Source organism: Schistocerca gregaria, chromosome 8 (genome assembly GCF_023897955.1).
Source record: "Schistocerca gregaria isolate iqSchGreg1 chromosome 8, iqSchGreg1.2, whole genome shotgun sequence".
Taxonomy (NCBI): Eukaryota; Metazoa; Arthropoda; class Insecta; order Orthoptera; family Acrididae; genus Schistocerca; species Schistocerca gregaria.
The window spans coordinates 58,750,272-58,767,007 of NC_064927.1; positions in this window are offsets into that span (position 1 = coordinate 58,750,272).

Here is a 16,736-nt window from a genome sequence, read left to right on the forward strand (position 1 = left end):
CTTTCCTGTCTTTGTCATGAGCTTTTATTCGTGCTTCAGATGAACTTAGCATCCAAGTAACGAGTTGTATAAAGCTGGAACGTTCTCGCAGCTGAAGCTGGAATAGTGAAACAGCGCTGCACAATTACGCAGCCCTGCGGTCTGGATTCAGGCATCTTGAAAAGCAAATGACTTACTGTTATTACAAAATGTGATTATGGAAATCATCAGTAAGCAGATCTATTGCATGTGAACTGATGGGAACTGAAACCACTCCACACATAAGCTATTGTAATATATGATATTGGTTGTTTCTGCATGTCGAGCGCAGGCAGCAAGTCTTTTGACGTTATAATTTTTCTCGTTGTGCGAATAAAACTTATTTGTCATCATTGACCAGCTACTCCTCTTTATAATCTGCATATATTTGTCATGCTTATTATCTGTTGTTTCCAAAATTAGGCTTTAGTCATTTGTACATGAAATAAAGACAGAATGATCACAACAATTCAGTAACATCCAACATACATATAATACTCATTCAGTTTATACAGTCTCCTCCTTGAAGGGAGCCAGTGTGGTATTTCCCCATAACAAGGAGTAGTCACAATAAAGATGGAATATTGGATACCATTGTGCCGCAGAATACTAATTGTTCCGAGATGGGAAAATCACAGAGGCTGCAACGGGAGTGGAAATCATTTTGTTTAGTATTCAGTTAAGAAACGGTTTCAAGAAATCCCCACTGTAGCTGATTCTGTGAGTGCTACTGTCAGTTTCCCCCTTGTGATGAAACCAGTCACAGAGTTTGTCGTTAGAGAGCGATAAGTTGGGTGACAGGTGACAGTGTTAAAATGACGTACAATGCGGTTAGATACGTTGCAGTACACAGCAAGAGTAATCGAACTTCGAATAACAGACAATTTAGATGCAGGTTCTAAGAGAAAGGATAGAAATATGGGTATGATAACACGCTGCTCTCGAATAATCGCCGAATTACCGAATTTTCGCTTCCCACAGGAATTAAGTTGTTGAAAAATGTACAGACAATTACTGACATCTAAGGTATATATTCAATAAATAGTAAGTCATTTCAAATATAAATTAAGATTATTATTCACAGTTAAAGACTTAGGCCTTATTGTGGCGTTCTCACATGCATATAGACACAAGAAGGAATGGGAAAAAAGCAGGACTCTAGTGAAGTTGTTTGCTTCATATAAAAGAAGAATTAATTCATAGACTCTAATATATGAGATCAAGGACAAAGGTATATCACTGCATAGCACTTAAACGAAAAAAATTACTTTATTACAGCACAGTCAATCAATATCGGATATTTTCGTCTACTTACGTGCATTTATCTTTAGAGTCAGCAGCTAATTTTTTCAGCAGGCTTTGATCGTATCCAAGTCTCTCTGCATTTTCTTAAAAACTGTGTAATAATGTCAGCCCAGTGCATGCAGTTGTGCCATCTGATATCAGCTTCATGTGGCTACATATTACATCGACAAGCTCTTTTATATATGAGAGTTGTAACTTTAATAATGGCAATTGTTTGTTCGCAGTTGATATACAAAAGAGTGATGCTAAAACATTTTTACTTTTTACTTTCTTACAAAGTCACCTACATTGTGTATAACACACTGTGTGGACCGTATATTGCGTGTACGTGGAAGCCGAGGAGTACCTTAAACTAGCAAGTTACGTTAATTTTTTAAGGAGCGGTCTATTGCCCGACTAATCTCTATAACAATTCACAAGAAAAGTCAATAAGTTCTTTTTCTATCAAATTTGAAGCCATAATTGCTTAAGTAAGAGAGTATGGTGGATGGTGTAGCACTTTCGAGCCGCATCGATCGAACAATTCAATCACATCATTTGCTGTATGAGCCGAGAATTATACTGCAAAATGATGAGTATGCTCTGCAAAAAGTGCCGCCTATACTTCTTTGAAGTTGGTCACAGGCTGTATTTCCAAATTGAACAGTGCAGTAGTCTGTCGTTGGGAAACGACATTCGTCAAACTAACACCACAGTCGTAATAGGATCACCATAACTCATACACTGTTGGGGCTCTCGCGAACTTTCGGTATTCATGGAGACCCGTAATCACGCCATTCGCATGAATGGAGTTTCAGGTTTGTCTCGCACTGCTTGGAGCATGCTCATACAGGGATAGAACTCCTCCTTCCGTGCCCATAGCTGCCGAAGTGGGTAGAAGCAGCTCCGTATCATAGCTATTGCTGCATTTCACTTAAACCGCAAGGTACCCTCCGTGATGCTGTTTTTATCGTACCTAGGTGTTCCTTCGGGAAGTGAAGCAGTCATGTGTGCATGCCTTGTCTCTGAGGCCGGCTGACGAACCGTTTGGCTTCGATCACTTACAGTGGCGCGGAATGCGTAGACAGCTGTTTTTCATTGATGCGGGAACGACCTGGCCGTTGCCACATAATGTCGCCTCTCGGTCAAAGCTTTTGCCCACCTCACCGCTGTACTATCAGGTGGTGCACAGTCCCCACAAGCCTCTTGTAGACCTCAGCAACACAGTCGCGTCCTACGTGACATTCAACTTTTGTTGAACTTCGTTGTTCGAGTTTGTGAAACATCGTGGATTCAGGAATTTAATCGTCCGATACTAGAGGCGCTGTTCGTCTCGTAACTGCACATGTGGGTGAACATGGAAACGGAGAGTTCATTGGCGCTGAGGTAAGGTAGGTCTTCTGTCAATAACGTGTGGTACGAGAGGCTTTATTTCATGCACTTATGTTTCGTCCGTACGGCAGTGTTTCCACTGTTAACGTTCCAAGCTCCGTAGCTATAGTGATCGACAGCCCTACTCCTGACGATGTCTTCCTATCAAGGACGACGTACCCACATCAGTTTACTGGAAAATCTCCACTACAGTAGTGCTCCAGACTTGATATTATGTAAGCAGAGATTTTTCCTCTGTCTCGGCAGTGCCGAATTCTATCGATGGCCTTCTGGAATTGAGGAAGCCTGGTACATACGTGAGTTCACTAGTCAGTAGCATAGGTTGGGTGCACCATTTTTGGCGACTTTTTTCGTAGATCTGTGGCTATTTACAGACATGCGGCATTCTCCCTCGTTCTTATGAGCCTACGGTACATTCTTTAGTTACGCTGTCGCAAAAAGATCTGGAGCCTGCATCATGATTCAAATCTTAGGCTATCTCAATTGATGATTATATTACAGGAAGCAATGGACGATAGTAAATTTTCTTTATTGTTTTTACATTGCCAATATGTTTTTAGCTTATCATAATTCAAAAATTGTTCATCTGCAACAGCTACAATGTGCGATACCTTTACAAAGCGGCTTACATCGTCAACCTTGACATACTGCTTAGAAAGATGAGACAGCGAAAATTTCAAAGAGTACTCTGAAGTGGTATGAAAGCTACTTTAACAAATATACACACACATGTTGACTGTGGAAATGAAAATTTGCCATGGAAGTATGTTCTCTGAAGACTGCCACAGGACTCGGTAATCGGCCTACTGTTATTCCCTCAAGTTTAACAGTCAGTGATAGATCACCGGCTCTGTCCTTCTCAAAATATTACTTCAGTACCGACGACCTGTGGCTTTACCTCAGTGTTTGACCTGAAGATATCAGTACTGCGATGGTCCACGTGAATAGTGATCACTCTTCAGTGCTAAGATGGGCGCAAAACCCGGAACTTAAAGTACAGGCGAAGATGACTCCAGTAATTTTAGTATCCAATTGCAAATTAATTAATCCTGAATTCAGATAAGAATGAAACCACACGGCAATCAGATTTTTGTAATTTTTTATATTTATACCATGTAATGTTCAGAACTCATATATTGATTCGCCAAAGAGGTTCGATGCATCTCTCAAGTATTCTGGAAGAATATGTTTTCATAGGGTGTTTAAGAAGGTCAATAAGGCCAAAGTTTCGAAAGACAGTGTGATATAGCAGAATGTTTGCTTGCGATGTGTGGGACCTACGTACGATTCCTACGGAAAGTAAGTTTTTAAATAAAAGAGTATGATCTACGAGCATATTCGTGAAGTGCAAAATATGTGAAGATGGAAGAAAGTCAGTAGTGTTCGAGACTTACAATTACCTGTTCACTTGCTCTTGTCTCGTTCTGGTCATTAAGTTCCCGGCTTTTCCCGTCCGTTTCAAACATTTACATAACTTAACTACAAAATTCAACGAATTCATTCAATGTAATACATCTTTAATTGTCATCTATATGATAAATGCACATCTTCTTATTTCTAATTTCGTATCGTACACAAAAATGCAGCTGTCATTAGAAGTATAAATTCTTAATTACCGGTATTTTATAAAAGATTTGGCTCTAAGGACTGTTTGAATTTAAAAAGAATACAATTAAATTTTTTTCAATTTTATGTTTTTTACCCGTCACCAAAATTCTCATAAAATATGTACCTTCGTTTAAGAAATTGCATCAGCCAGGAACAGAACCCAGCCTCCTCAGGTGGGAGGCGAGTATTCGACTGCTGAAGCACACTGTCTGTCTGTCACGGTTTTAAGACCCTCGAGAAATTCCAAAGTCAATTTTTTTGGGAATTTTTGTGAGCTGCTTGGAGCTGCTTTGGGATGTTAATATTTGAGGTCTGAATATCACGTACGTACCATAAATAAAAAAAAAATACTGAAATCCGGTTGCCGTGTGGCCTGCTGTTAAGATTTGTCTTCTATTTTTGTCGATGTCAGCGCAACACCATATCAGAAAACAGTGAAGAACTTGGGTATAACTATGTGTGAGCTTCTCAATGGGCAGAAATTAGTGTCGGCATCTCTCTGTGCTGGAAAACAGTTTCAGAATACGTCTATACATAATGTGAAACGTGAACTTGTGAGTTAACTCGTTCTTCCAGACCTTCGCTACTGCGGTCTACTCCAATACGCCACAAGCAGTGAAACCTCTAGACGGGTAGAACTAACCGTGAATACTCGTGTGCGTTACGTCTACAGCCATCGTCTGCTTGGCTAGGTCGGTTATTTATGCGTCAAGTTTGGTTGATTACGGTCAGACGATCTATGTGACTGCCATTCGCTATGTCTGCTGCGCCGGCTGCTCAGTGGATAAACACTCCAGTACCTCTCATGAGAGATTAAGCACCTGTCGCCTCATCATTATCGAAGCCGAACGTCTCGCCTATCTAGCACTCCATATGTGCCCATTCATAAAAGACAAACATCGCACAATTAACGCGTGTGCTCAGATTCCCTGTGTCTACCTGGTAAGCAAATGCTCCTGTCATCTCTTCGTCACGCTTCTTTCTCTTCTCCTTTCACAATCATTCACGTCAGTTTCGCTTCCCTTTACTTCATAATATCGTGTCTTATCACTATCTGCTTCCTCTGCCACTTACATCTTTTTTCCCGTCAGTTGCTGGCGGCGATCATGTTTTAAACGCACCTACTTATAACTTGTCTTTCTTGTTTCATTCCTCATGAACGAGTGTAAACTTTAATTTTGACTGCAGTTGTTTCCAAATGTTGGATTCTGCGTTCGATGTTTGTCTTAATGAATAAAATGCAGAATATGTAGAACGCCTGCTTAGATTGTTAGTGGCTCAAAACTTGCGACATCAAATGAATTACAATTGAATTTTACATTTACAGGCAATATCTTATACGACCTTTTACCTCAACATAGTGCAACAGTAGTGTTACGTACCGACCCTGGGGTATCAGGCAGCTGGTCGCAGAATTTGATAATTGCGAGACCTTGTTCTCTTTGTGTTCCTTGCGGGAGTGTCAACAAGCGCGAAACGAAACGGCAGCGTTTCATCACGTTAGCAGGTCAGGCGGAAAGCAGGACATCGGCGCTATGGGCGAACTGGGTAGCTAGCGTCAGCAGGAGCCTAGTAAAGAATTACGACTGAGAAACATCACGTCACCTTGTTACGTGAAGCAGCAAGCCGCGTCGCTAACGCAAAGAGGCTGTAAGAGGTCCATGATTAAAGAATTTGTTGCTAGTGCAGTCGAGCAGATGTAATTTCGATGGATTGTTCACGCGCTGCCGGCGATATGTAAGCTAGAAGAGAATCTGAGACCAAAGAGCAGTATTGACTGCAGTAGGAACTTGTGTAGCAATAGGAGTAGGTTGTTCCTAGCGAGCAGTCGTGTCTGGTGTATCGTGTTGGCTGGGCCGGTCGTATGCAGCGATGGCGGACCCTGAGCGTTGTAGGATAAGGTAAAAGCAGCCTCGCGCATATGTAGTATTGTTACATCAAGTCCATTAAAATTATTTAAAAAAATTTGTTAATAATAATCTTTCTCATAAAAAGTAACTTTTGACATTCATCTCAATTTAAAGAATTCACAAATTTCTCTAATCCTTGGCCATCCCGTTTATTGAAAAGAAAAATCAGTTCTTTCCTTTATATAAGACGAATTTATCGGCCAGCATTGCACTTAGCTGCGCCAGGAAAATTTCTTATAGGAGCAGATATATATGTGTCATCCGGCGATCTAAGTAAGGTAAGATTTTTTCAGTTTATTCATAATGATGTATCAGGGCCATGACGCAGCATTGCTGACGTCCAAAATTTACCAGGTTAAATTGACTGTCAATTATTGAAAGGTTATAAGTGACCCAAATTTTGTTATTGAGAGATTAGTCACATTTTATTATTGATACGTTACGCAATTTTCTTGTTGGTAGGTTATACTGAATGTGAACGACATTTTATTTTATTTTTTTACTGTTGAGAGGTTTAGGAATTTTTGTGTTTTGAGGTTACACTAAATGAGAATATTATTCATATTATTTTATTTTATTGGGAAGTTACACTTGGTATTTTGTGGAGAGGTTACAAGGCGCACTGAACATTGTTACTGACCAGGCTGTTGGTATAAAAAATGTGATAAGCAAACAGGGCGCGGTATGACTCGCTGATACATTCGTATTAGCAAAGCCTATGCGGTCATTACAGGTGACGTCGGCTCGCTGGGGGTCCTCCGTGTCGACTCGGGCCAGGACACCAGCGGAGCAACGGGTCCTAGGCGCACCGCAGGCCAGGGTCGGCGCACACCTCGACCATTCGACCAGACAGTTCGGAGGGCAGAGGTGAGCCACAGTTACGGGAGGTGACGGAGGACCTCCTAGGCTGGCGTGTGTGGGCCACGTACGCACGAACGCCCTTCTTCGCGTGCGGAGGGTGGAGACGCTACCGGGGGCTCGCGCCACGCCTAGACAGGCCGCGGCAGAGGAACGCCGTAGCGTCGCTGAAGGGGAGAGGTATTTGCAGAGATAAATGGTTAAAAGACGCTCTTCCCTCACTGGGCCCACCTGCGTACACAGGTTGCAACCACCTCCTCTTCCCTGAGGAACCGGAAAGTGGTGAACTGGGAGAGTGCCTCTTGACACACCATCCATCTGACACACCTCCCAATAGTCGCCACTTGCAGTAGCATCCCTCACACGTATGCAAACAAATTGTTACACTTTAATAACACAGTTTCAAACTTAAGGGATTTACAGAGTTTCTTTTTTCCGTTCTTACCTCCCCCCATGAACCATGGACCTTGCCGTTGGTGGGGAGGCTCAGCTATACAGATAGCCGTACCGTAGGTTCAACCAAAACGGAGGGGTATCTGTTGAGAGGCCAGACAAACGTGTGGTTCCTGAAGAGGGGCAGCAGCCTTTTCAGTAGTTGCAGGGGCAACAGTCTGGATGATTGACTGATTTGGCCCTGTAACAATAACCAAAATGGCCTTGCTGTGCAGGTACTGCGAACGGCTGAAAGCAAGGGGTAACTACAGCCGTAATTTTTCCCGAGGGCATGCAGCTTTACTGTATGATTAAATGATGATGGCATCCTCTTGGGTAAAATATTCCGGAGGTAAAATAGTCAACCATTCGGATCTCCGGGCGGGGACTACTCAAGAGGATGTCGTTATCAGGAGAACGAAAACTGGCGTTCTACGGATCGGAGCGTGGAATGTCAGATCCCTTAATCGGGCAGGTAGGTTAGAAAATTTAAAAAGGGAAATGGATAGGTTAAAGTTAGATACAGTGGGAATTAGTGAAGTTCGGTGGCAGGAGGAACAAGACTTCTGGACAGATGACTACAGGGTTATAAACACAAAATCAAATAGGGGTAATGCAGGAGTGGGTATAATAAGGAATAGGAAAATAGAAATGCGGGTAAGCTACCACAAACAGCAAGGTGAACGCATTATTGTGACCAAGATAGATACAAAGCCCACACGTACCACAGTAGTACAAGTTTATATGCCAACTAGCTCTGCAGATGACGAAGAAATTGAAGAAATGTATGATGAAATAAAAGAAATTATTCAGATAGTGAAGGGTGACGAAAATTTAATAGTCATGGGTGACTGGAATTCGGTAGTAGGAAAAGGGAGAGAAGGAAACATAGTAGGTGAAAATGGACTGGGGCAAAGAAATGAAAGAGGAAGCCGCCTGGTAGAATTTTGCACAGAGCACAACTTAATCATAGGTAACACTTGGTTCAAGAATCATAAGAGAAGGCTGTATATATGGAAGAAGCCTGGAGATACTGACAGGTTTCAGATAGGTTATATAATGGTAAGACAGAGATTTAGGAACCAGGTTTTAAATTGTAAGACAATTCCAGGGGCAGATGTGGACTCTGACGACAATCTATTGGTTATGACCTATAGATTAAAATTGAAAAAAACTGCAAAAAGGTGGGAATTTAAGGAGATGGGACCTGGATAAACTAAAAAAACCAGATGTTGTACAGAGTTTCAGGGAGAGCATAAGGAAGCAATTGACAGGAATGGGGGAAAGAAATATAGTAGAAGAAGAATGGGTAGGCGTAAGATACTGCCTACAGGAAAATTGGTGAAGGCGGAAAGCCTCGCTCGCGGGGTGGAATCAGAGCTAACTATTTGTAGTATCGTTCCCAGAACCGATCGCCGTCCTCTGGTATGGAGCCGAGTGGAAGGCTTAAACCAGAGGCTCAGACGATTCTGCGGAGAGCTGGGGTGCAAATTTCTCGACCTCCGCAATCGGGTGGAGAAATGTAGGGTCCCCCTGAATAGGTCAGGCGTGCACTACACGCCGGAAGCGGCTACGAAGGTAGCGGAGTACGTGAGGAGTGCACATGGGTTTTTTTTAGGTTAGAGAATTCCCTCCCTACGCCCGACAAGACGCCTCCTGAGACGCGGCAAGGCAGGAGTAGGCAAAATGCAACAGGGAATAACAATATTAATGTGCTAATAGTAAACTGCAGGAGCGTCTATAGAGAGGTCCCAGAACTGCTCTCATTAATAAACGGTCACAACGCCCATATAGTACTAGTGACAGAAAGTTGGCTGAAACCACATGTAAACAGTAATGAAATCCTAAACTCAGATTGGAATGTATACCGCAGAGACAGGCTGGACAGTGAAGGGGGAGGCGTGTTTATAGCGATAAGAAGTGCAATAGTATCGAAGGAAATTGACGGAGATTCGAATTGTGAAATGATTTGGGTGAAGGTCACGGTTAAAGCAGGCTCAGACATGGTAATTGGATGTCTCTATAGGCCCCCGGGCTCAGCAGCTGTTGTGGCTCAGCACCTGAAGAATAATTTGGAAAATATTTCGAGTAAATTTCCCCACCATGTTATAGTTCTGGGTGGAGATTTTAATTTTCCGGATATAGACTGGGAGACTCAAACGTTCACAATGGGTGGCAGGGACAAAGAATCCAGTGAAATATTTTTAAGTGCTTTATCTGAAACCTACCTTCAGCAGTTAAACAGAGAACAGACTCGTGGCGATAACATATTAGACCTTCTGGTGACAAACAGACTCGAATTATTTGAATCAGTTAATGCAGAACAGGGAATCAGCGATCATAAAGCGGTTACTGCATCGATGATTTCAGCCGTAAATAGAAATATTAAAAAAGGTAGGAAGATTTTTCTGTTTAGCAAAAGTGACAAAAAGCAGATTACAGAGTACCTGACGGCTCAACACAAAAGTTTTGTCTCAAGTACAGATAGTGTTGAGGATCGGTGGACAAAGTTCAAAACCATCGTACAATATGCGTTAGATGAGTATGTGCCAAGCAAAATCGTAAGAGATGTAAAAGAGCCACCGTGGTACAACAATCGAGTTAGAAAACTGCTGCGGAAGCAAAGGGAACTTCACAGCAAACATAAACATAGCCAAAGCCTTGCAGACAAACAAAAATTACGCGAAGCGAAATGTAGTGTGAGGAGGGCTATGAGAGAGGCTTTCAATGAATTCGAAAGTAAAGTTCTATGTACCGACTTGGCAGAAAATCCTAAGAAATTTTGGTCCTATGTCAAAGCGGTAGGTGGATCAAAACAAAATGTCCAGACACTCTGTGACCAAAATGGTACTGAAACAGAGGATGACAGACTAAAGGCCGAAATATTAAATGTCTTCTTCGAAAGCAGTTTCACAGAGGAAGACTGCACTGTGCTTCCTTCTCTAGACTGTCGCACAGTTGACAAAATGGTAGATATCGAAATAGACGACAGAGGGATAGAGAAACAAAATCGCTCAAAAGAGGAAAAGCCGCTGGTCCTGATGGGATACCAGTTTGATTTTACACAGAGTACGCGAAGGAACTTGCCCCCCTTCTTGCAGCGGTGTACCGTAGGTCTCTAGAAGAGCGAAGCGTTCCAAAGGTTTGGAAAAGGGCACAGGTCATCCCCGTTTTCAAGAAGGGACGTCGAACAGATGTGTAGAACTATAGACCTATATCTCTAACGTCGATCAGTTGTAGAATTTTGGAACACGTATTATGTTCGAGTATAATGTCTTTTCTGGAGACTAGAAATCTACTCTGTAGGAATCAGCATGGGTTTCGAAAAAGACGGTCGTGTGAAACCCAGCTCACGCTATTCGTCCTCGGGACTCAGAGGACCTTAGACACGGGTTCACAGGTAGATGCAGTGTTGACTTCCGCAAGGCGTTTGACACAGTTCCCCACAGTCGTTTAATGAACAAAGTAAGAGTATACGGACTATCAGATCAATTGTGTGATTGGATTGAGGAGTTCCTAGATAACAGAACGCAGCATGTCATTCTCAATGGAGAGAAGTCTTCCGAAGTAAGAGTGATTTCAGGTGTGCCGCAGGGGAGTGTCATAGGACCGTTGCTATTCACAAAATACATAAATGACCTGGTGGATGACATCGGAAGTTCACTGAGGCTTTTTGCGGATGATGCTGTGGTGTATCGAGAGGTTGCAACAATGGAAAATTGTACTGAAATGCAGGAGGATCTGCAGCGAATTGACGCATGGTGCACGGAATGGCAACTGAATCTCAATGTAGGCAAGTGTAATGTGATGCGAATACGTAGAAAGATAGGTCCCTTATCATTTAGCTACAAAATAGCAGGTCAGCAACTGGAAGCAGTTAATTCCATAAATTATTTGGGAGTACGCATTAAGAGTGATTTAAAATGGAATGATCATATAAAGTTGATCGTCGGTAAAGCAGATGCCAGACTGAGATTCATTGGAAGAATCCTAAGGAAATGCAATCCGACAGCAAAGGAAGTAGGTTACAGTACGCTTGTTCGCCCACTGCTTGAATGCTGCTCAGCATTGTGGGATCCGCTCCAGATAGGGTTGATAGAAGAGATAGAGAAGAGCGCTTCGTTACAGGATCATTTAGTAATCGCGAAAGCGTTACGGAGATGACAGATAAACTCCAGTGGAAGACTCTGCAGGAGAGACGTTCAGTAGCTCGGTACGGGCTTTTGTTAAAGTTTCGAGAACATACCTTCACCGAAGAGTCAAGCATTATATTGCTCCCTCCTACGTATATCTCGCGAAGAGACGATGAGGATAAAATCAGAGAGATTGGAGCCCACACAGAAGCATACCGACAATCCTTTCCACGTACAATACGGGACTGGAATAGAAGGGAGAACCGATAGAGGTACTCAGGGTACCCTCCGCCGCACACCGTCAGGTGGCTTGCGGAGTATGGATGTAGATGTAGATGTAGATTAAAGAGACCTTTGGAGAAAAGGGAATCACTTGTATGAACATCAAGAGCTCAGATGGAAACCCAGTTCTAAGCAAAGAAGGGAAAGAAGAAAGGTGGAAGGCTTATATAGAGGGTCTATACAAGGGCGATGTACTTGAGGACAATATTATGGAAATAGAAGAGGATGTAGATGAAGATGAAATGGGAATTATGATACTGCGCGAAGAGTTTGACAGAGCACTGAAAGACCTGATTCCAATCAAGGCCCCCGGAGTAGACAACATTCCAGTGGAGCTACTGACAGCCTCGGGAGAGCCAGTCCTGACAAAACTCTACCATCTGGTGAACAAGATATATGAGACAGGCTAAATACCCTCAGACTTCAAGAAGAATACAATAATTCTAATCCCAAAGAAAGCAGGTGTTGACAGATGTGAAAATTACCGAACTATCAGTTTAATAAGTCACAGCTGCAAAATAATAACGCGAATTCTTTACAGACGAATGGAAAAACTAGTAGAAGCCGACTTCGGGGAAGATCAGTTTGGATTCCGTAGAAATGTTGGAACACGTGAGGCAATACTGACCTTACGACTTATCTTAGAAGAAAGATTAAGGAAAGGCAAACCTACGTTTCTAGCATTTGTAGACTTAGAGAAAGCTTTTGACAATGTTGACTGGAACACTCTCTTTCAAATTCTGAAGGTGGCAGGGGTAAAATACAGGGAGCGAAAGGATATTTACTATTTGTACAGCAACCAGATAACAGTTATAAGAGTCGAGGGACATGAAAGGGAAGCAGTGGTTGGGAAGGGAGTGAGACAGGGTTGTAGCCTCTCCCCCGATGTTATTCAATCTTTATATTGAGCAAGCAGTGAAGGAAACAAAAGAAAAATTCGGAGTAGGTAGTAAAATCCATGGAGAAGGAATAAAAACTTTGAGGTTCGCCGATGACATAGTAATTCTGTCAGAGACAGCAAAGGACTTGAAAGATCAGTTCTACAGTGTCTGTAAAGGAGGTTATAAGATGAACATCAACAAAAGCGAAACGACGAGAATGGAATGTAGTCGAATTAAGTCAGGTGATGCTGAGGGAATTAGATTAGGAAATGAGACACTTAAAGTAGTAAAGGAGTTTTACTATTTGGGGAGCAAAATAACTGATTATGGTCGAAGTAGAGAGGATGTAAAATGTAGACTGGCAATGGCAAGGAAAACGTTTTTGAAGAAGAGAAATTTGTTAACATCGAGTATAGATTTAAATGTCAGTAAGTCGTTTCTGAAAGTATTCGTATGGAGTGTATCCATGTATGGAAGTGAAACATGGACGATAAATAGTTTGGACAAGAAGAGAATAGAAGCTTTCGAAAGGTGGTCCTACAGAAGAATGCTGAAGATTAGATGAGTAGATCACATAACTAATGAGGAAGTATTGAATAGGATTGGGGAGAAGTTTGTGGCACAACTTGACCAGAAGAAGTGATCGGTTGGTAGGACATGTTCACCAATTTAGTATTGGAGGGCAGCGTGGAGGGTAAAAATCGTAGAGGGTGACCAAGAGATGACTACACTACGCAGATTCAGAAGGATGTAGGTAGCAGTGGGTACTGGGAGATGAAGAGGCTTGCACAGGATAGAGTACCACGGAGAGCTGCATCAAACCAGTCTCAGGACTGAAGACCACAACAACAACAACCATGTTGCATTATAGCAGCATCAGAGAATGCAAGCCTAGATTGTGAAAGATCTGTAATGGATAATCTCTGTAAGTAAATTCTTCAGCACACACGCATGATCGTATAGCTCGAGTTTTTTAATACGTCTAGTGTCACGAACAAAATAGGATGATTTCTCGTTATATAGAAAGAGGAGTGTTTTAGGTGATTTCTACTGTAATATTACTCTATGTTTTATAGCAACTAATTAGTGCTTCTCATATTTCGTTAACATTACACAAATGTAGTTACCTTTGTCTCACGGCGAACAATGTCAAATTATGTTTCTTCAAAGTTTGTGCTATGTGGAAATTCTTAACTAGTAAACATTGCATTAAATCATTAATTATGTTGTGAAGCAGTAGTTCTTAAATTGGATGCAACGACCAAAAAGGATGTCGTAAAACGTCTGAAACGTGTCACATAGTACCACATGTCCATTTAAACAATAGCATTCCATGGGACACTTCATTTCATGTTCAGTGGGAAGTACCGAAGGAATTGATGTGGTGTCACTCTTTTATGATGAGATGATGTTCATACTGCCTACGCATACACTTACACGAAGCGAGGAACAACATAACAAGTATTTCTGAAAATTTAAAAATACTTCATAAAAAAGAAGAAAGCCATATTTTGAACGAATTAGAGTAAGTAGAAATTATTGGTTGCAAGAAAGGAAATCCACAGTTCACGTTAAATGAACAATTAAAATTAAAGTACCACAGTATTCTGGCTAGCCATGATTGTTTATACGATTAAGTATTAGTATGTACTAAAATTCAGTACTATTGTGGTCCGTAAAGCGCTTCTCAATGCATTTCTTCCAATTCATCGCAACTCATTCTCTTATATAGTCTACCCCCTCTTAATCTATCTTAAATCTACTGTGCTCAGATGCTAAACTAAGGGACGAGGCAATGCAGCAACACAAAACAATTAACACTAACAGCAATGACAAAAAAATGGAAATTGGCAAAGCAAGCCGCAGCAAATGCAATAACTTATATCTCAACATGACACAGATCAAGCAGAAAAAATATTACAGTAAAAATGACCATGTTTAATACCAATGTCACATCTTAACACTAGGGTGATGCATCACGAGAAGTTACACTAGCAAGTTACCAAGTCGTAAAAAAAATATTTCTGCATTTCCTGTGAAGGGAAATGTCTATTTTTTGTGCCCTCGTTTTCTTGGAAGTAGATCATAAATTTATTATTGACTGGATCTGTAGGTATAGAATAACTATATTAGTACATCTATTAAATTTTATTTTAACCACTGCTACAGTGCAGCTAGAAACTAGATATTAAACAAAATGAGTAAATAAATACATAATACCATATGGCATTTCTCTCAACTAGCAAGACAATAGCCGTGAAATGTTTCTCGTCGTTTCATTAGGCATTGTAGTAAATATCATAAATTAAGTGCTCCACAGTATAATCATATGTTCTCAAGTTTGAGCGTGTCGTATTTGCGATGCTTTCTACAAAGGAATGTCAATAGCGAGGATAATGGCCTCTTTTTTTTCACCTGTGCCTCTGAAAGGCACACACTATTGCTTTTTTCCAGGCGACTGTCGCGCAGCTGGCTGCCCACGACGCGTTACGTGCAGGTGCTCACTTAACTTTATTACCAAAATATTTACGACACCAGTTTGCACTACATTGACAGTCTCATATACAAAATTTCACAGGTCAAGAATTTGCGCTACAAATCTGTAGAAACCAAATTCTATTGATATAAGAGTGTCCAAAACCTTTTCGTCGGCATTGTAATACATTGAAGCATTTACATACATTTCATAACTCTTAAAGTACGATTCTTGGTTTCCAGCAACCTTTTTCACAAACCAGAGTCCCTAACCACTACTCATTATTCCTTACCTTATTCGTCGACACTTCTTCAATATTTCATCATAACAGATACATAGCATAATCAAATAACACATATAGCATCAGCTTATTTATCATAAATCTACCGCAACAGCATAATACACATAGTCATCGTAATAATAACACCATAACACCTCAGTCAAATCTCAAAATCATCGTAGCTTTCTGCAATAATTTCAAAACCTAAAAAGAAATCTCTGCTCATTTCAATAGTGTAATCTACCTCAAACGTACTTTAAAAATCATGTTCGCATACCAAATACACTCCTGGAAATGGAAAAAAGAACACACTGACACCGGTGTGTTAGAGCCACCATACTTGCTCAGGAAACTGCGAGAGAGCTGTACAAGCAATGATCACACTCACGGCACAGCGGACATACCAGGAACCGCGGTGTTGGCCGTCGAATGGCGCTAGCTGCGCAGCATTTGTGCACCGCCGCCGCCACTGTCAGCCAGTTTGCTGTGGCATACGGAGCTCCATCGCAGTCTTTAACACTGGTAGCATGCCGCGACAGCGTGGACGTGAACCGTATGTGCAGTTGACGGACTTTGAGCGAGGGCGTATAGTGGGCATGCGGGAGGCCGGGTGGACGTACCGCCGAATTGCTCAACACGTGGGGCGTGAGGTCTCCACAGTACATCGATGTTGTCGCCAGTGGTCGGCGGAAGGTGCACGAGCCCGTCGAGCTGGGACCGGACCGCAGCGACGCACGGATGCACGCCAAGACTGTAGGATCCTACGCAGTGCCGTAGGGGACCGCACCGCCACTTCCCAGCATATTAGGGACACTGCTGCTCCTGGGGTATCGGCGAGGACCATTCGCAACCGTCTCCATGAAGCTGGGCTACGGTCCTGCACACCGTTAGACCGTCTTCCGCTCACGTGCAGCCCGCCTCCAGTGGTGTCGCGACAGGCGTGAATGGAGGGACGAATGGAGACGTGTCGTCTTCAGCAATGAGAGTCGCTTCTGCCTTGGTGCCAATGATGGTCGTATGCGTGTTTGGCCCGTGCAGGTGAGCGCCACAATCAGGACTGCATACGACCGAGGCACACAGGGCCAACACCCGGCATCATGGTGTGGGGAGCGATCTCCTACACTGGCCGTACACCTCTGGTGATCGTCGAGGAGACACTGAACAGTGCACGGTACATCCAAA